This window comes from Panthera leo, chromosome B1 (genome assembly GCF_018350215.1).
Source record: "Panthera leo isolate Ple1 chromosome B1, P.leo_Ple1_pat1.1, whole genome shotgun sequence".
NCBI lineage: Eukaryota > Metazoa > Chordata > Mammalia > Carnivora > Felidae > Panthera > Panthera leo.
Window position 1 is genome coordinate 30,606,635 of NC_056682.1, and position 21,564 is coordinate 30,628,198.

At 38.7% G+C, this 21,564-nt stretch overlaps 1 long non-coding RNA gene across 17 annotated transcripts in view; it reads right to left on the reverse strand.

The window, feature by feature from the left end:
• The window catches only part of LOC122217488, a 233,581-nt gene that overhangs the window by 122,113 nt on the left and 89,904 nt on the right, over window positions 1-21,564 (reverse strand). Inside the window, exons 4-5 of one of the 17 annotated variants that reach the window (XR_006201531.1) lie at window positions 19,338-19,499; window positions 16,821-16,933 (exon numbers count right to left, since the gene is read on the reverse strand). The exons of 14 other annotated variants lie outside the window; for them this stretch is intronic. This is a non-coding gene — a long non-coding RNA (uncharacterized LOC122217488). Of the gene's footprint in view, window positions 1-1,683; window positions 1,882-11,751; window positions 11,954-16,820; window positions 16,934-19,337; window positions 19,500-21,564 lie in introns of all 17 variants that reach the window. 2 more of the 17 variants (XR_006201540.1, XR_006201532.1) reach the window with 2 other exon arrangements.

The following is a 21,564-nucleotide window of genomic DNA, read 5'->3' on the forward strand; positions in this document are numbered from 1 at the left end:
CGTGATTGATTCACAACTTTAGCAGATACAAAAGGAAAAATATGTGGTTATCTCAACAGATGCTTAAAAAGCATTTGATCAAATCCAACTCACATTCTCAATGATAACAGAAGTCTTAAGAGGTAGGAAGAGAATGCTTCCATAGCTTGATAAAGATTACATATAAGAATCCTACCATTATCGTCATATTTAATGGTGAAGCATCATAATTCTTTCCAATTACATTCAGTAATAAGGCTAGTGTTTCTGCTATTATTGCTTTAATTCATCAATGTACTTGAAGCCTGAGGCTATGCCATAAGACAAGATAAAGATATAATATATTGGTTGTTTGCCATGAAAACCCAAAAGAATTTTAAAAAATCAGGATTTATAAAATAGTTATGAAACAGTGCCAAATGCAAGATAAACATAAAGTAATAACCTTCCTATACAATTAGAAAATGTAACAGGAAAAAAAAAACTATGACATGTATAACAGGAAAATAAAAACACACAGAAAGCAAATAAAACAAAGTGAACAAACTGAAAATACTTAGAGTAAACCAAATGAGAAATGTGCAAGGTTTATATAAATAGGAGTTGATTTTATTGAACGCTTTTTTAGCATCTATTGATATGATTATATATATTTTTTTAAATTTTGGATTTGCTTATGCAAATGTAGGGAAGTTTTATGACCATATACAATTTTGAAATGGAATACCATATAAATTTTACAAGAAAGAGACTGAGAAAAGTATTTGCAACTATTTAGTTCAAATATAATTTCCTCAAAGAAGCCACCTTTTATATCCCTATCTTCATGATATTTCTTCATTATTCCCTATTAATTATTATTCTCATTATTCAGAATCTTACTTTGGAATAATACGTTAATTACTGTGATTATTCTGTTAATTTTTCAGTCAATCTTTCCTCCTTTAGGAAAATATGAGTTCCATGAAAACATGAATCCTGTTTTTCTCACCAAGCACATATTTTAGAAAATAACGGGCTCAATAAGTGTTCGTTAAGTGAATAAATGAAAATAAATCTATGTAGAACAATTACAATTAAGAAGAAAAAGTAAAGAACTCCACAAGCATATGAAAAGACTATGAACATGTAATTCCTAGAAGAAGGATATCAACCAATAAACCCATGAAAAATTTTTGTCTCAATATAAGAGAAATAACATTTTTAGATCTCTTCATTTCTTTCCTGGTATCTCATGATCCCAGAAAAGGGAGTGGTCAGGCAAATGACAATGTTGTAGAAAGGAAGTGAATTACCATGTCAAGAAAACAGTCAGATAAGAAGAGAAATGGAATGGAATGCCCATTTTTGCCATTCCCATGTGGTAAGGCAGGAGTAGACTGGACAGGAGGAAGCAAGCCCCAGAAAAGTATGTTATACTGAAATCCTACTGAAATCCCAGAAGTCATAATGCTAGTTTACCTGAAAAGTAGAACTAAAGCAGAAGAGCTTTTGTGTCCCATACACAATTTGGAAATCTATATATGGTGGTAATAAGGGCAGGTCAAGTGTAATGAGGAATATTTTCTCACAAGGCAATATTGCTTGATCATATCAGAGTTCAAATAGTTACAGAGATAGAGACAGAGACAGAGACAGAGAAACAGAGCACCAGAGTTACAACACTGAATTACTCTCTGATCCCATGAGACTAGGAAATCTTACAGATGTGCTGACATAGTTGTAAAAGGTTGTTGATAAGGCATGTTGGAGATCTTGATGGTATGGGTTGGAGTTGTTGTGGCCAGAAGGGAGTTCTGGGTTGCAAGGCAACAACCCAGGGCAGGGATCTCTTGGGGGATCTCAGAAAACCTCGGGAATATTGATTAAGTTCCAGGCAGAGCTGTGGTGGGGCTGAATTATCTGTGAAGAAGTACAGACCATGACAAAATCAAGAAAACAGACTACATGCATTCATGAGTTGCCAAATTCATCCTCAGTCCATGAGTCAGAGTAGTCAGTCCTAAGCAGAGATCAATGAGAATTTAGAAGATAATGCAAGGGTCCAAAGACCTTTCTCTCCACTACTGTGAGGTTGGGTAAGCCTATCTCTGTAGCTTTTATTTACGGAAAACTATCTTTTGTCAGAGAAGGGGAAAGAGGAAAAATAGCCCTGCTAGAGACTTAACATTTTAATTTCCCAGATAACTGTTACCTAAAATTAGAATGTCTTCAACCAGAAAATACATTAATTTGCAAATTTGAGTTAGGTTTCTCATAAGGAACATAAAATATGTTATAGAAAATAAAGGAGTATAAAGAGAAGTTACATTATTATATTATATTTCACCCAGCAGATTGGCAAAGATGAAAAAGATTGTTATTATTTGTTGTTGGTTAAAGTGCAAAGAAACAGGTAATCTAAAATACTCAATTGAAGTAACGTACATCACAAAGTGTTTCTGAGGGCAGTTTGACACTATTGACCCCAATTTAAATAATATACCCCACATCCAGCAATTCCATTTCTGGATATCAAATTCAATTATTAGAAAATCTACATCAGAAAATCTACATTAGAAAATCTACAAATTAAGATTAGAAAATCTTAAATTGAATTAGATACTAAGAATAACTTATTGGCACAATCAAGGACAAGTCCACAGATAGTTCAGGCTTCAGGCAGGGTACAATCAAGACTCTAAAATTGTTTCTTTCCAAGTACCAGCTTTCTATTTGTTCTGGTGTTCCTAATCTTCAAAAAAATGGCTACAAGCAGAAACCAGGATTACCAGCTTCTTCATTTACATCCAGGGGAGAGAAAGTGTTTCCCCATTCAAAAAAGAACAAAAAAAATTTTTTTTAAGTTTATTTTGAGAGAGACAAAGATAGCACAAATGGGGGAGGGTCAGAAGGGGAGACAGAGAATCCCAAGAAGGCTCAACGCTGCCAGCATGGAGCCTGATGCAGGGTTCGAACTCATGAAATTATGAGGTCATGATCTGAGCCGAAACCAAGAGTCAGATGCTTAACTGACTGACCCATTCAGGTGCCCCAAAAAGGAATAAAATTCTTGACCCTACTCCACTTGGACCATTTTAGGCTACATAGGTGTATCAGTAGCAATCACTTAGCATAAGAAAAGGAGGATCCTGATAGGCTAAGCCAAATTAAAACTGACTCAAAGGGTTAGAAGTAGAGTCAACCCTACCAATAATACATGGCTGCTATAAAAAGTACATTTGAATATGTACCTACATGTGAATAGTGGGATGCTATTTTGAGATATTAAGCTATTTCCCCCATTGTTTCTGTACCCCACTGACCTTCTCCCTGCCTAGGCTGCTAGGGCATCTCATCTTCACTGCCACAAGGGAGGAATGATGTGACAGAGCACAGGCTAAAAGAGTGAAATCTTCTTGGCTTTTGAGTTCAGAAGATTTGGTGGAACACGATTAGCTAGAGAAATATTCCTCCTGAAGTGGGAGAATAGAAGTATCAGAGAAACAAGGTAACCAGGTTACATATTCGCTGAGACAAGAACCTTTTGCCACATCAGAGCTGAAGGAGAGAGGAGAACAGAAATGATAGACACTCTAGCAATAACTGAGGAATTCAAGAGCAGAGTAATCCTGGTCTACTTTCTACAGACCTTCCCAAGTAGTTCCTAAAGCAAGTCCACTGAGCTCCCCCTGATTCAAGAGGGTGCTGGAAATGCTTGGGTGGTAAAGGGCCTTAAGGAACTCCACCTGAGTTCCTGCTGCATCCCAAGGGATGCTCAGGAATTGTGGAATGATTTTAAATCTGCTTTTGAGGAATGCAGGAGTACCTAAGAGAGACCCAGATCTGGAGAGGCCTAGCTGTCAGTAACAGTAATCCTTACAAATAAGGATTAGATGGAGCATGGATATCTTTGGATGGAGGTCCTTATAGGTCCCCATAATGTAGTACCTGGGATCCTCTGTGGAACCTACATACAACTCAAGAAAAGGTGTCAAGAAAATGTGGAATTAAAAAATGAATGTTTCTGCCATCCTAAAAACCACGACCCATTAAGTTCAGTTATAGAAAAAAAAATGTATGGGGCACTTGGGTGGCTCAGTCGGTTGAGCGTCCGACTTCGGCTCAGATCATGACCTCACGGTTCCTGAGTTCGAGCCCCGCAACGGGCTCTGTGCTGACAGCTCAGAGCCTGGAGCCCGCTTCAGATTCTGTGTCCCCCTCTTTCTCTGCCCCACCCCTGCTTGTGCTCTGTCTCTCTCTGTCTTTCAAAAATGAATAAACATCAAAAAAATTAAAAAAAAAATGGACACTTCATGGAGTAAGACTCACACCTGCTACTTATGCATGTGAATGAACATGCAAATGATCGGATAAAGTTCTGGACAGATAAATGAACAAAGGTTAACAGAGGCAGGGATGTCTCATATAATTGTACCATTCACATAGATATTTTAATTCTGTATTATTCTATATTAATGAGAAATACTATAATATAGAGGTTAAGAGTTCCAGCTCTGGGGACAGTTTGGGCAAGTTCCTTAACTTCTTTGTACCCTGGTTTCCTAAGCAAAATGCAAATAATAATATTATCTACCTCATGGAATTATTATAAGTATTAAATACATGTAAAGCTCTTTTTTAAATACTTAACATATAACAAGTACGCAACAATGTTTTTATTATTTTGCATTTTGATGAAAATGTATTTGTATGTTACTTGTATCAATTTTTAAATGATCTTATAATAAAAGCGAAAAGAAAATTAACAACCCAAAGTAGAATATTGAAGATACCAATGCAAAGTAATACACAAATGGTATCAAATATATAGCTGGCCCTTACGTTAAGAGGACAAGAATGTGTCAATGAGGATACTTAGATTTGCTGTGATTAGAGAGAATTTCAGAAGGATATAGAATTTGGATTGAGTCTTGAAGATTAGGTAGGATTTGGATTCGGGTGAAACATGCTTTATTGTTAAAAGAATGTGGCTGGTGAAGAAAGAGGTCCAAATGTCAAAGTTGTGTTTGGGAGATGGATGTCAATTGTTTGTAGTGAATGTTTTTAGATACTAGCTTGAGTTTACTGTTGGAAGAGTAGATTCTGCTAGATCACTCACTGAAAGTATATATCCAGAAGATTAGCTAGATGATAGATAGATAGATAGATAGATAGATACATACATACATACATACATACATACATACATACATACATACACAGATATTCTGGAGGTGATGCGTGAGCCACTGATGGTCTTTGAGCAGGGTTTACCAAGAATAATCAGCAGTTGGGGCACCTGGGTGGCTCAGTCACTTAAGCATCTGACTTTAGCTCAGGTCATGATCTTGCAGTTCATGAGTTCAAGCCCCACGCTGGGTTCTGTGCTGACAGCTCAGAGCCTGGAACCTGCTTCAGATTCTGTGTCTCCCTCTCTCTCTGCCCCTCCCCCACTTACACTCTGTCTCTCTCTCGCTCAAGAATAAATAAACACTAAAAAAAAATTTTTTTTAAAAAGAATGATCAGCAGTGAAGCAGCAATGGCTCAGAAGTGAGCAGACATGGGTCTAGAAGGAACTTTATCAAGCTTGAAGACGAATCACATGGTTTTCTATTAACATAAGAATAAAAACAAAGGCAGAAGTTCATTTTCTTCAGAAAAAACAACAAAAAAATTAAATCTCTACGGACTCTTCATGCCCAGGATCTCTGTGCCAATGTCTGTTTGTGGTTGGGCTCTTCTGTAAGGGCTCCTGATGGCTTCCGTCTTTGTCTGTGTTCTCTCTCTCCCTCAAGACAGGGACTGTGTCTACTGTTGACAGGTCACCATTTCACTTAACGTCCTGCCCAAACTGGACACACAATAACTCTGAAGGCCTTACTGACTTAAAACCCAGTGAAATAATGTGGGGATTTGAAATGTAGTTTTACCTTGGTAGATCTTTTACCCTGGGTCTCACGCCTTTTGATTTTATCCAGGTTCCCAGGACCTTGTTTTCATTTGCTATCAGAGGTGATAACCTCACTGTTAGTTCTTCTGTATTTACTCCAAAGTATAACTGAAAAGCTGAACAATAGCCTATAGGAAGAAGGGATGCAACAAATCTCACAGATGGCTGGGCTCACAAACTGAAATTGTATTCAGAAAGGGAATATTTGAGTATAATTGTCTGTTCCTTGGGAAGAACAGTGAGGACTCATATAAACTCACTTTGCGTGGTTATTTTTGGAAAACATAAACCAAGCCAAGTGGATACTGTGCAATTGCTTTAGTATTTAATATTGTATTTAATATGATCTAAAAAAAATTTTTTTAGTGTCTTATTTATTCTTGAGAGAGACAGAGACAGAGCACAGGGGAGGGGCAGAGAGAGGGAGACACAGAATCTGAAGCAGGTTTCAGGCTCTGAGCTGTCAGCACAGAGCCCGACAGGCAGGACTCAAACTCATGAGCCCGTGAGACCATGAACTGAGCTGAAGCCAGACGCTTAACCGACTGAGCCATCCAGGCGCCCCTATTTAATATGATTTTAGTACATTAATAATGCTTGTTTATTAAAAAGTTTTGAAAAGACAACCAAGAAAAAGAAACCATAATATTAGTAACCATAATACAACCATTATTAACATACTGTTATATATCCTTTCAGAATTTTTATGCATAATTTTGCAAAAAGAAAAGTATACATAACTTGTACATATACTATTTATATTCTCCTCTTTAGACTACTTTTGCCACTTCAAATAGGTGAAGACCTTTCAAATATTATTATTCTTTAAAATTGCAGTGTATGGGCACCTGGGTGGCTCAGTTGGTTGAGCCTCCAACTTCGGCTCAGGTCATGATCTCACAGTTCATGAGTTCAAGCCCCACGTCGGGCTCTGTGCTGACAGCTCAGAGCCTGGAACGTGCTTTGGATTCTGTGTGTCTCTCTCTCTCTCTGCCCCCCCCCCCCCTGTTTGCACACTGTCTCTCTGTCTCTGTCTCTAACTCTGTCTCTCCCTCAAAAATAAAATAAACATTAGAAAAAAACTTAAAAAAAATAAATAATAACTGCAGTGTAATTTATTATCCCTCTAAATAAATCTTTCTGGCAAATACACAATTATTCCTAATTTTTTATTTGTATGCAAAATATACATTGAACATTTTTTTGTGTGAAGGTGTTCACACTTGTTAAAATTTATGCTTGAGGTAGATACTTCAAAATCAGAATTACTGAATCCATGGCATACATATTTTATAGCTTATACCTAGAAAGGTTATACCAATTAGCAGTGCCAACAATACTACGTGAGAGTCATTTTGTTGATGTCGGGGCTGCTCTATGCAGAATTTATGGATATTTCTACACGCTGCCTTCACAATGTCGAGTCAACTGGGACTCTGGAATAAGCCAGTGATTTTTACTCTTGTATATGAAACACAACCACCTATGAATTTCCTCTCTTCTTCCTTCCATCCTAAATACAGACTTCAACAAACTCCCAGGCTACTTAGGATCCCTAACTGAAGTGTTGAGCCATGGTGGAAGATGGCTTCCAAAGATGGCCACCAGCAATTCCTCCTCTCATTCTGCGCATCTGCCACACCTACCATACAAAGGTAGAATCTACTTCCCCTGCTTTTGTATCTGGGGTAACTTTGTGACTTGCTTTGACCAGTAGAGTGTGGTAGAAGTAGCACTGTGAGTTCTAGGTCTTGGCTTTAGAGGCCTGGCAGTTCGTACCCACCCTCTTGGAACTGGGAGTCACCATACAGAGACTTGGCTATCCTGAAGGAGGAAGGGGAGACTGCAGCCTTCTAGACATCTCAGTGTTCCCTACCAAGACGTGTGTGCAAAGCTTTCTTGGATATTCCAGTGCCAACCAAGCTCTCATCTGAAATCAGCCTCATGGGTGATCCCAGCAGACACCATATAGATCAGAAAAACAATCTAACTGAGCATAACCAAGCATGGAATTGTGGGAAATGAGAAAATATTGTTATTTCAAATCACTAAGTCTTGGGGTGGTTGTTACATGGCAATAGGTAATTGAAACACCGGTTATCAGTAGTTTTAAAAGCTATAGATTTGACTTGCATGCATAGCTGTGGAAAAGATTACTACACTCCTACCTTAATGTCTATTCCTAATTATTTTCTTAGTAATAGACCCCCTGCTTTTTAGCGGGTTATATGGCTATCCAGAATAAAAAGTATATTCCCCAGTCTTCCTTGTGTCCAGTGTGACAATGTGACTAAGTTCTAGCCAAGAAACATAAGCAGCATTATCATGTGGGACTTCTAAAGAAGTTTCTTAAGTATCTTTAAAGGGAGGGGTACATTCTTCTCTCTTCCCTGCTTCAATATTTTTTTTTTCCTGCTTGCTGGAATACTAAAATAATGACTGAGGCTCAAGCACCATGTGAGACCCTAAGGCACATAAAAATGCTGTAAAGCAAAAAATAAAAAATAATTTGGCCCTTGATGATACTGGAGCAGCCATGAAAGGCCTGGACTGACTACATTCTGACTTTTATTGGAGAGCGAAACAAACTTCTACTTTTTTTCAATCTACTGGGTCTTGTTGTGTTGTTGTTGTTGTTGTTGTTGTTGCTGCTGCTGTTTAATCCATTCAGTCATTCTTTATCTTTTGGTAGGCATTTAATCTATTTACATTTAGAGTAATTACTGATAGGGAAGGATATACAATTGCCATTTTGTTTTCTTTTAGTCCTGTTCTTTTTTTTTCCTGCTATTCCTTCTCCTAGTATCTTCTGTGTTTTGTTAAATTTTTGTATTGATTTGCTTTGATTCTCTTTTCTTTTTTTCTTTTATGTAGCTTCTATAGAGGGTGTGTGGGGGGGGGGCGTGTATATGGTTACCCTGGGGTTTATTTTAAGCTAATTATCGCTTAAATTCAATCACAAAGACTATACATTTTAACACTCCCCCCCCCACACACACACACACTTCGTTATCATTGTCATAATTTATATTTTCTGATTCTCACTAAGGGAACTGTCCTTGAGCTATTGCTGAATTGCGTTTGTGGGAGGGTCTGGGGCTGCCTACTTAGCCATCTTGTTGATGTTACTTCAAGCCAGTTCTCACCTTTATTCAAATATTTATCATTTATTTTCTCTTAACCCTATTGTAACATGACTATAGTTTTCTTGGAGTGTTCTGATATTTAATATAGCACAATAGGATTTTTTTAGGCAGCACTTTAGCCATTAAATTTGCTGCAAATGCACCTAAATGTATACACTTAAAAGAACTGGAAGTCAAGAAAAGTACTAAAGGGGGGGCGCCTGGGTGGATCAGTCAGTTAAGCATCCCACTTCCCCTCAGGTCATGATCTCGCAGTTCATGAGTTCGAGCCAGCTCAGAGCCTGGAGTCCGCTTCAGATTCTGTGTCTCCCTCTCTCTCCACCCCTCCCCTACTTGTGTGCGCTCGCACTCTGTCTCTCTCCTCGCTCAAGAATAAATAAACATTAAAAAAAAAAAAAAAGATAAGAAAAGTACTAAAGGAAGTCTATCTGTCCATAATATAAATTAAGGAGTCTTGACAACTGACCAAGGCTTGAAAAAGTCCTCCTTGGGTTCTTCAGGATGTTAGCCCATGGTGTTCTGATTCATATTTAATGATCAGCTCTCCAAGCTTGGGGAAACAATTCTTGAGGGTGTTTGCTAATTCCTATTGCATAAATAGTCCCACCTAGGTTGACTCAAACTACTAATGTGTTGTCACTGAACAGGAGTTTGGAAGATCTGTGAAGGTTTGTACATGACTTGTTCTCAAGGAATCCCCTCAGTACGCTTCAATCCCACCACCCTCTTTTTTTTTTTTCCTTTTACTCTCTGATTCAGCCAGTTAGAAATATATTTCTTTGTGCAAATGTTTTGCTCTTAATATTATTATTTACACCTTTATGTGTGTTTATACATGCGTTTATCTTTCTGTTTATTGAAAACAATGGACAAAACCTTTTAAAGAACACAAGATGTTTTGCAAAGCCAAACTTATATATTAATGTGCATCTGACCTATGTTTCTCTCAATGTTTATTTAGACAGGTATGGGCATGTTAGATAGGAAATGATAAAAGGTTTTGACGGGATATTTGGGTATAAAAGGATACATTCCTTAGAAAATATTTATCAATACCCATCAACACATAGTAATCCATTGGCTCAAAGGAGAAGAAGAGGAGAAATTCACCTACATTCATTTTAGGTGAAATTAGCATAACAGAAAGGTAAGGCACTGAGAAAATGTTTCTACTGTCCTCTGGTCTCCATGTATATAATTAATAGATATTTGAGAATGATCTGTGCCTTTATTTCTCCTTCTTCTCCTCCTCACAGTGCTGCTGTAAAACTCAGCAGGTATTTAAAAAAAAAAAAAAAAACACAACAACTCAGCAGGTATAGCTAAGTGGATAAACATTATTTTATATTAAAATTAATTTATAATTTTAAATACAAGAGGAAAGGCAAAATAAAAAGTGAAATGCTAGAGATTATCCCATTTTATGTAAAATATGAGACTGCAATTAATTTTTGTGTTTGCCACTAGTCACATCAAATTATACACTAGGTTAGTGGTTAAGGGACAAGGGCTAATATATTCCCATTTCTCTCCTGCTAGAGGTACTTCCATGGAAAATTTTTAACAGCACTGCTGTGGTAAAACATTGCCCTCCTGCAATTGCTCCGTTCTGCTTTTAAGGACCACTCCACTGCAGACGCCCAGAGGGACGGTGGGTCTCTCTTAGTGTTTGCTTTCTTTGAAGTGTCTCTTAGTCCCTTTGTTCTGTTTGATTTTCTGTAGCTGAATCCTTTGGTGATTTCTGGGGCATTTCCCCTGGAGTCATTTTGTAGAAATAAAAGTGTCCTGTAGAAGATTTGTTCTTCCTTTGCCTGTTTTAATATCTCCTAGCATCTTTCCTGTTTTAGGACAAGAAAGCATCAATTCAAAGAGGTCAACTGATGTGTTCAAGGTTACAGACCCAAATCAGTAGCTCAGTGTGACGAGAGAGCAGGACCCTGGATATCCAGAGAAAGAGTTTGCCATCATCTTATCACTGAACTTGGGGTGGGGTCCCGGTCTCAGGTGGGGAAATGAGTGACTATGATGAGACCGTGTATTTTAACATGTTTGGGCCTCTGTCTCCTCATGTGTAAAATGGGAAGGATGTGGACTACACATTGCTTTTCAACCTGCAGTGGTATTTCAGTAACCTCAGAGACAAGGGAAGAAGGGGTTCTAGGCTCTTTACTCCCAATTCAACCACAGTTGGGAAAATGTCTGTATTACTTTTAACTGTGATGTGCATTGAGGTCATGAAAATATGAAAAGAATAATTGCATATATATACATGCATACATATGTATGTGTATATGTATGTGTATACCTGTGTGCATGCACATATATATATATGTACATATATAAATACACACACTCACACACATATGCAAATGCTCTACTCCCTGAGCTATACCCCCATCACACACATATATACTGTACTGTACCATTACATTTCTTAAATTTGATACATTTATCAATAAAATTATGAAACTTGCTTGCATTTGCTTTTAGGAGGACTTTAAATCCCCCCAATAATAGTTACTTTGATGGCCATGGTAGTATAATTCAATACTAGATGTGAAAGACAAAAAAATGCTGGCATGTCAGTTATATCGGAAAAATGTCATTATTAATCTATATGTGTGCATCATCATTAAAACCTGAAAAAGCAGTGATACGGAATTTTTAATAAATGACCCAAGGAAAGTCCTCACCAGAATTTTTCCCTTCATTTAAGTCAAAGTGTCCCAATCACGGCAATCAGTGAGTTCTAGACTCCTCCATTTCTTCTAAGCCCTTTTCAGACTCGTGGCTGGAAGTACTTCATGCAACTGAAGAGAATCTAGTCCACGTTCGAGTTCAGCTCTAGTGAGAAGGAGCAAGGTCTATGGAGCTCCTCAAAAGCTTCTCCAAGAGCTAGGCAACACAAGGAACATTTTTAAAAAATTTATTACATAGATTGTTTTCTTTTCTTTCTCTTTGCAAATGTTTTTCTGGATTAAAAAAACAAACAAAAAAAACAGTCACTTGTTTCTCTACTGGATTGTATTCAGTTTGAATCCTTGAGACCAACTGTCCCCATATACCAAAAAAAAAAAAAAAAAAAAGGTAAATCTTAACGAAAGCTTATATTGCTTTCTGCACTTAAGTTAGTTTATGACAAATTAAAGTGAATGTTTCTTTCTCTACTTGGAATTTTTCATCTACTACGTAGATCATTTGTAGATCTGTCTCTGGAATCTTCTTCCCCTTCACTAATGACATTTTATATGCCAGACAATTCACATTACTGTAAACAACAGGGATGGATCTCTACTCCATCCATCTCTTAATTATTGTGTTTTGCCTATTTAAATTATTCCTGTTATGTATGATACGTGTCAAAAGAAATTTTTTAGGTCTGGGGAAAAAATTAATGGTTAATATTATTGCAAGTATGATCTGCAAATTTTCTACATTAGTTTCAAGAAAAGAGGTCATCAAAACACTGTTTGCAAAGATTCAAAAGACAAGTACTGCACAGTGTGCTCATATTACTAAAAACATCATCCCTCGTACAAAATATACCATAGGACAATGGCTAAGACATTATGGTGTGATTTCATCAATAATTAATACTACAGTACTCTTGCCGAGATACAAAGTTAATTTGGAGAAGCCTGGAATCACAGATCTCATATCTAGAAATGAGCTTCAAGCCACTGAAACAACGGCTTGTTATTACAACTAATTTTATAGTTGAGGACGCTGAAGCCCGCACAGGCAACTTTGGAGGTCATACAGAAATTTACTGGTAGATCTGGGGCAATGATCCAGGGATATGTTTTTGCTTAAAAGTATTCAATCGGAAGAAAGGACATAATTACATTACTTCCTTGCATTGTTGTGAGGATCATTGGAAGTTAAGTTGACCCTTGAACAGCATGAGGGTTTGGGGCATTGACCCGTGTGCAGTTGAAAATCGGCATGTAGGGGCACTTGGGTGCCTTAGTCGGTTAAGCTTCTGACTCTTGGTTTTGGCTCAGGTCATGATCTCACAGGTTGTGAGTTCAAGCCTCACACTGGACTCCATAATGACAGCAGAGCCTGCTTGAGATTCTCTCTCTTTCCCTCTCTCTCTGCCCCAACCCTTCTGTCTCTCACTCTCTCTCAAAAATATATAAATAAACTTAAAAAAAAAAAAAAAGAATATCCACATACAACTTTTGAACTCTCCCCCAAATTTAACTACTAATAGCCTACGGTCGACTGGAAGCCTCGTCATTAACATAAACAATTAACACATATTTCTATGTTACATGTATTATATACTGCATTCTTACAATTTAAAGTAAGCTACCCAAAAGAAAATGTTATTAAGAAAATCATAAGAAAGAGAAAATACATTTACAACACTGAGCCGTATTTATATATATAAAAAAAAAAAATCTGCGTGTAAGTGCACCTGCGCAGATCAATTCTGTGTTGTTCAAGGGTCGATGTAATTGTGTGAAAGCACTCTACAAATATAGTGACTGCAGTGTAACTAGCAGAATACTAATATACGTTCTGGTATCTAAAACGGAGCTGCTGCTAATGAGCTCTGCAAGAAACCAGCATGTCGTGGTGCCCCTATTAGGGAGCACTTACTTTACTTCTTACCAAGATTAAAAATGACTGATACGGATATCCCCTTGGTTCCTCGGATTGCCTTAAAAACAGGAAATTGGTTCTTGCAAATCAATACTTACTCTAGCTCTAACTATAACTTTAACAGCTGTTTCATCTATCTTAAATAGAGCTAGCTATACCACTGAAATCTGAGCATACTCCATGTGACTGACAGTTTTTTCCTAAAGCTATAACTGAGCATGTTGGATAAAGGTTAATTGCTAACTGCGGAGTGCTAATGATACCATATTGATGAAATTACGGGATCACTGATAGAGAAACGGCTCCTAAAGCAGTGGAAGCTAGAGGGAAACTCTAAATAATAGTTATTGATTTGTTTCTCTGAAAGCAACTAAGTAGCACGAACTACTCAGAAGAATAAAAATTATCCACAGAGTTTCCATTCTTTTATAATGCATTTCTTTGCTTCCAATTTTCGACCTGCCAATAGCCAATTACAATCTTAATAATTATGTGGCTCAAAATAAATACTTTATACCTTGGAGAAAGAAATACTACAAATTACTTTATTCTCTTTTATTGAGTTTCATCTCTTCTGTTGAGTGTGTTGTAAAGCATAACAATCAGGCAGTAGCTCTTAAACTTATGGCTTTCGGACAAATGAAGCACCAAAGGAGTGGTGGATTGAAAGTACTTAAAAATAGTTAACTTCAGAAAATGCCTCATGACCCTTTATTCCCAACCTAGGCCCCGCTCTTGCCTGAATACGGCCCTAGAATCTATTTCCATGGTTTGTCCCAAATGTCAGTAGATCAACTGCCTCCCCAGAGGGTGCTCCCCTCCCACATCATTTTCACTGTTGTTAGCATATGTTGACAGAGTTCTCAAAACGGACTCTGTTGGATTTTATATGCATGTGGTATTTAATTGTCTACCTTAAGAACTTGGTATTACCTCCTTTTGAGAGCAGAAAAAACTGGAAATCAGGAGGTTAATAAGGTCCCTTTAAGCTCATAGAGTTGTCAGTGTCAGAGCCGGAAGTGGACTTCTCCATCCATTCAGGATATACAGGGCTGCAGTATGGGAAATTCCTGCTTTCCATCTGTCTATCTCCTTCTCCAGGGATCCCAGACTTCTCAGAGCAAGACAGTCATTTTCCTATGAAACTTGTTTCATCCAACAGCGAGATCCCTACCAAGTTCTCTATGTGCTTTTATTTTTTGATAATTTTTTAAATGTTTGTTTATTTTTGAGAGGGAGAGAGCATGCGCACGCGCGCGCGCACACACACACACACACACACACACACACGCACACGTGGGGGAGGGGCAGAGAAAGAGGGAGACAGAGGACTCCAAGCAGGCTCCGCACTGACAGCACAAAGCCCAACGTGGGGCTCGAACCCAGGAACTGTGAGATAATGACCTTAGCCGAAGTCGGACACCTAACTGACTGAGCCACCCGAGCACCCCTCTGTGTGCTTTTAGTACATATTTTAATCTACCCAATAATTTCAGTGGTATAAATTTAGATCACATATTATCTAAGATTGCTCATTTACACCTAGAAATATGCTAAAGGATGATGGCGAAAAGAGCAATGATTTTTTAGGATCAAAAAAATAAGAAATAGTTGTGATTTAAGAGAATCAAAGCGTTCTTCACAAAGGAGGTGAGGTTTAAACTTCGGACATATGTATCCAAAGGATCCAAATCTTTTCTGTCGTCTAACTCACTCCCGAGCTCCAGAATTGAAAGATTTAAAAAAAAAAAAAAAAAAAAAGTTTGTAGGGAAACTGAAAGGAACAGCTTTGAATCCAAATGACAGCCCTGCCTTAGTTTAAAGCTAGGTTCTCTTTTCTGCTTATTATGGATCTTTGATAAGAAATACAATTGCTGAGAAGTCTGTTTTGCTTGCTGTTTGCTATGAGCATTGTGAGACCTTTCCTGATTGTAACCCGCTGTAGAATGGGCTGTAAAACTTCCTAAATGTAGTCTGATATGTAATGGAATGAGTGATTGTATACAAACTAACCGGCATTTCTCGCTTCTGTAAACCTGCCTGCTTAGCACATTCCTCACCTACCCCCTTCCCCCTTTCTTCCTCCCGCCACAAGTAAAAAACCTCCCCTGTGCTATTTGTCTCTGTCTATAAAAACGCTATACCAACCCTATTCGTGGCCTCTTGTGTCACCGGCGACGAGTGCGCAGAGGACCAGGTTCGAACCTGCAATAAACGACCCTTGCCGCTTGGCTTTGACTTACGACTCTGGTGGTCTTTTGTGGGAGGTTTTGGAACTTCAAGCATTACAAAACAAAAAGGGTGCCTGGGTGGCTCAGTTGGTTGAACGTCCGACTTTGGCTCAGGTCATGATCTCACTGTTCGTGGGCTCGAACCCCACGTTGGGCTCTGTGCTGACAGCTCAGAGCCTGGAGCTTGCTTCGGATTCTGTGTTTCCCTCTCTCTCTGCCCTTCCCCTACTCACGTTCTGTCTCTCTCTTTCTCAAAAATAAATAAACATTAAAAAAAATTTTTAAAAACCCACCAAAATGATCTGAACATTCCAAACAAACAAACCAAAAAAGTCTATGTCAAATTAATTAAAAGGTCACTGTAAAAAGGAGCCAAATTTCATCAATTTATTTTTTATCTGAGACTTCAGTGGTCTAGAAGAACAGAGATGTGGTCTGTGGCAATGACTGGAGCAGAAAGAGTAGAAAACAAAAGTCAGAGTTCTCAAGGTGAAGGCATTTTATAATGTAGAGCTTCACCCTAATGAAATTAGACAATAGGTAACTAAGTCTACACACACGCAGTCACATACATACACTTAAGCGAACTAACGGTTTCTAAGGGTCTCCCCTGTTCTTCTCAGTCATTGTGGCACCAGTGAGCAGAACACAATCACTGCAGGCATGGAAACACAGAATTCCCGCACTAGGTGGGGCTTTATGTTTAATCTAGTTTAACGCCATTCTCGTATGTGACAAAGGACACGAAGGCCTAGTGACTTTACCCACTCAGTGCTCCTTCACCTTGCTCTCCATCACCTTCTGTCCTCTTGTAGTTCAGGACAGGAAACTGAAACCGTGTCTTCCCTTTCTCCTGCAAGACGTCATCTAAGCAAGGTGAGCAGGAGGTCATTTTTGTACCATGGGTCAATTTTATTCACCTTCATATTGCCACTTTTATAGCCGATGCTTCACCGAAAAACACGCGTCTCGCAAAATGATCTCTGCCTGTAGACTGAGAAACCTGGCTGGTGAGTTTCCATAGAAACCATTTCTGAAAACGAAAAATATGACTTAAAGTATGGCTGTCAAACTGCATGTATCCTCATACTTCTCACAGGGCTGCCGGGCCCTCCAGGCACTACTGTAAATGCCCTTTTCCTGGGGTCTCAGGTGCCAGTTATCATCATCCTCAGCTTGCTCCTCCTTCTACCACATCCCAGGTCCTTCAGAAGGAAATTACAAGGGGTGTGATCAGAAGAGATTTGAGACTCCTTTTCCCGCCCAGCAATGCAGAAGCCCCATGTGAGTGCCACCATTAGCTTTATCTTATTTTGCTGAATTTAGAGGCTGGACTCTCACTGACTTTTATATTCTTCTCCACTTAAAGAAACCTCTCACTAACTAAGACTTTATTGGTTCCAAAGGCTGCGTCCTGGCCCGGCTGAGCATACCTGGCTACTTTGGGTCACCGCCGTGCTTCCCCTAAGTCATTTCTTAGAGAATGGCCTCTGGGAACAGCTGAGGTACTTATTAGAAAAGCAAATATCAGGTCTACCAAATCAAACTTTGCATTTTTTCCACCTTCCTTGGGTGATTCTAATGCGGCCCAAACTTTGAGACCCTCTGCTCCAAAGATAGCAAGTGCAGAAGTGGGCCAAGCTTTGTGGGTAAAGCCTCACTTCTGAATCTGTGGTCAGCGTCAACTGGGAGCTCCTTAGAAATGCAGAATCTTCCGTCCCCACCCAAAACCTACTAAATTAGAACCTGCATTTTAACAGGACCCCCGGGCGATTCTCTGCATGAGAAAAATTGAGAAGCACTGCTGTAAGAAATTTTTGCCTGAAAAGTTAGGTAATGAAGATCAAATTCATTTCTCTTGCTTGAATCACTTGGATAATTGCCACTATCTTCCTTGCCTTTATAAGAGAGAGCTTTAGGCAAAAGCTATCTTTGATTAGAGGATTTCAAGAGATGCCAGGTTCCCTAGGGCTGCCCAAGGAGCTTCTGTTTTAAGGCAAATTCTCGAGTGAGCTGACAAAGAAGACGGCCTCCAGCCATTGCAGATAGCAGCTGCAGGAAAGAGAGTTTGCCTGCAGAAAGGCCAAGCACTAACTCCTTACTGAAAATCCTTGACTCTGGTTGAAGGTTGACGAGGTAAAACTCTATTCTATTTTCCTGTTTAATTCATTGAAAATCTTGGGTAGATTCTGAGTATTAATCCCAATTAAGAGTCATGAATGGATCTAAGGTAGATCTAGATCCTGTTGTGCAACACAGCATGCCCAGGCTTGGGTGTTCTCCTGTTAAGAAGCAATTTCACATTCTTCCGTGAAATCAGTCAGTAACCACCTTGGCCAACTGCATTTCCTTTGACTCTTCCTATTTTCTATCGTATGGTGGAGATAACTGGACTTTGGATCATATATCCTATCTTATTTATTGGTTTCATTGAGAGGACCTGAGCAAATAATTTAACTTCTGTAGGTCTTTTGTTTTTTGTTGTGAGGGCGATAATAACTATCAGGGATTGATGATTGATTCATTGATTGATGGATTGATTTTAAGGAGAAAGGGAAAATCTTTCTGAAGTCACATTTTAAAGCTCCAAGGTGTTTCATAAATGTGATTTTTTTTTAATGCCCAATTGATGAGCTTCGAGTCATAGCTCACAGATTTCTATTTTTCAAATATTCCTGGACTTTCTGCTTTTCCCCTTCCTGTGATCCACTAATATCAAATGTGGACCTTAGGCTAGCTAGCACCTGTGGTGCCCCTCCAGACCCCACTCCTGCCGTCCTTTATCTTGCATCTTCCAAGCGGACTTCTGAAACACAACACCACTTGTGCCAATGCAGTCACCGACAGGGCGTTTTGCACATGAGATCCTTTGGGATGCTAAATCAGATATCGCCCTGAAGTCTAGACATATTCCAGGGAGGCTGCCCTTTCATTATTTATGTATGGGTCTGCCAGTTAGTCACCCAAGCTTCTGAAGATAAAAGCTTGCTTTTCCACCCCCTTTAGGTGGCATAGATGAACAAACAGGCAGGATCTCATTTTGATTTTCATGAAAAACAAACAAACAAACAAACAAACAAACAAACAAACAAACGAGATCTACAGGGTAGGGATGTTTGAACCATTATGTAAACCTAGAAACAACTTGCCCCCAAATCACCAGCTAATAAATAATAGATGGGGATTAAACCCAAATCAAGCTCTGACCATGATCTCTGAATATCTTACAGCCTGAAGGAGAGCCAGGTGAGTTGTCGAGCAGAAAGTGGAGTAGAAAGAGGGACCCCTACCCCTCAGTATCAACTCTTTCCAAACGTTCTCTCTCTTTCTCCCTCCCTCCTTCTCTGCCTCCCCCCTCCCCCACTCCTTCTCCCAGTCTCCCCTCACCTTGCTCCCAGAATGCTATTTTTATATTTTCAGTTTTGTACTTAACACACTTTGTAATCTCTTCTGATGGATCTTTTCTGGTATCTTGGCTCCTGGAGGGAAGGTAACATAGCCTCTTTATAACTCGTAGCTCCAGAACCTTACAATATCTGGCACTTAGTTTCATGCAATACATGTTTGCTGAACGAATTTCAAGAGTTCATGTGTAGGCACTGAAAATAGAACAAAGACACTATACATGATGTTCTTCATTGTACTCTCGTACAGGAATCCACTGTAAAGGGGGACCTGCTGCATCAACATCAAATACCACCCCAAGTCCTTAGAAAGGGCATCCTTTCATCTAGACAAATCACGGAAGCTAAGACTGCAGATGAACCCAGACTACCTGGATTTGAACCCTGGCTCCACTAGCTAAGTGTCCCTGAACAAGTTACCTTGCCTCTCTGTGCCTGAGTTTCCTTAGGTATAAAATGAGAAGAAATGATATTACTTCTTGGGATGAGGAGGATTAAATGATCTCATATTTATAGAGCAATTAAGCATACTAATACGTATTTATTAATATCACTGGAGTCACCATTTCTCATTTCATTTTGGCATTAGGGCCAACAACTTTCAAACTGGTCCATTTTTAATATTAATATTATATGTAAGATAATACCAAATTTTATCTCTGTTCTTTCCCCATTGTCATCAAATGATGCCAAATCAGCAAATAATTTTGTCTATGCATCCATACATCATACAAATTTTTTTTAATTTTATTTATTTTTGAGAGAGACAGAGACAGCATAGAGGAGGAGGGGCAGAGAGAGAGGGAGAGAAAGAGAATCCCAAGCAGGCTCCACACTGTCAGCACAGAGCCTGACATGTGACTCAAAACCCACAAATGATGAGATCCTGACTTAAGCTGAAACCAAGAGCTGTATGCTCAACCAACTGAGCCGCCCAGGCACCCCCAACTGTTTATTTAGCACCTACTATTTGCCTGACACTATTCTGGACTCTAGTATTACACTTTCTAATACAGTGTGTGACTATATCAATTTACATTTTAAATTAATTAAAAGTAAATTGTTGGGAAAATGATAAAGTTTTATACCATAAAATGGCCCACGGGACTAAAACAAGCTCTGGTCTCTTGGAGACCCCTCTTCTGGGTTCTTCTTGCCCTGTTTGCCGCGCGCGTGAAAACCTGCCACAAATATGGAAGCTGACAACTATAAATTACCCTTCCCCCCTTCATTCGGGGCTCAGATCTTTGGAGAAATGGTCTCCTCTGAGCCCACCGGTATTGAATAAATCTCCGATCCACCAAGATCTCTGAGTGCCACTTGGTTTTTCCGCCTGGTTCCGTAACAAAATAAATTTTAAAATTCAGTTCTTCAGTTGCACTGGCCACATTTTAAGTACTCAATCACTACCTGTGGCTAGTGGCTACAATATTGGACAGTACAAATACAAAAAACTTCCTTCAGGGCAGAACGTTCTTTACATAGAGTGTCACTACAGAAATAGAAGTAGAAGCTAACATTCTACTAGGGGAGATAGATAAGAGATAAATACATAATAATTACTAATTAGTGTTTTTCTATGAAGAAACACATTATGTTCAGTTACTGAAACGTAGTGTTAGAAAAATTAATTCTGATACAAAATTCCTGAATGAACTGCTATGTAATTCTATTAAAATTATAACTAGTTCAGGGGCGCCTGGATGGCTCAGTCTGTTAAATGTCTGACTCTTGATTTCCGCTCAAGTCACGATCTCGCCGTGCATGAATTTAAGCCTGGCACCGGGTTTGTGCTGACAGCATGGAGTCTGCTTAGGATTCTCTCTTTCCGTCTCTCCTACTTGTGTGTGCATGCTCTAAATAAATAAATAAATAAATAAATAAATAAATAATCATAACTGCTTTACCAATTATAAAAGTAAAATATATTTATTGTAGAAAATTTAGAAAACACAGAAAATTATAAAAAAGAGAATACACATAATAGCATTTCATGAAAGATCCAGACACATATGTACTCTGACTTTTTAATGTCCTATTTCTAGATCAAGCATTTTATCATGTTAGTCTTCAAAATACTATTTTCACTGTCTATGTAATAGTCCAAGGTGAATGTACTGTTATTTATTTTATCACTGCCTCATTGGAATTCAAGTTGTTTTAAATTCTTTTATTCTAATATCTAAATGGGGGTGCCTAGGTGGCTCAGTTGGTTGGGCGGCTGACTTCAGCTCAGGCCATGATCTCACAGTCTGTGGGT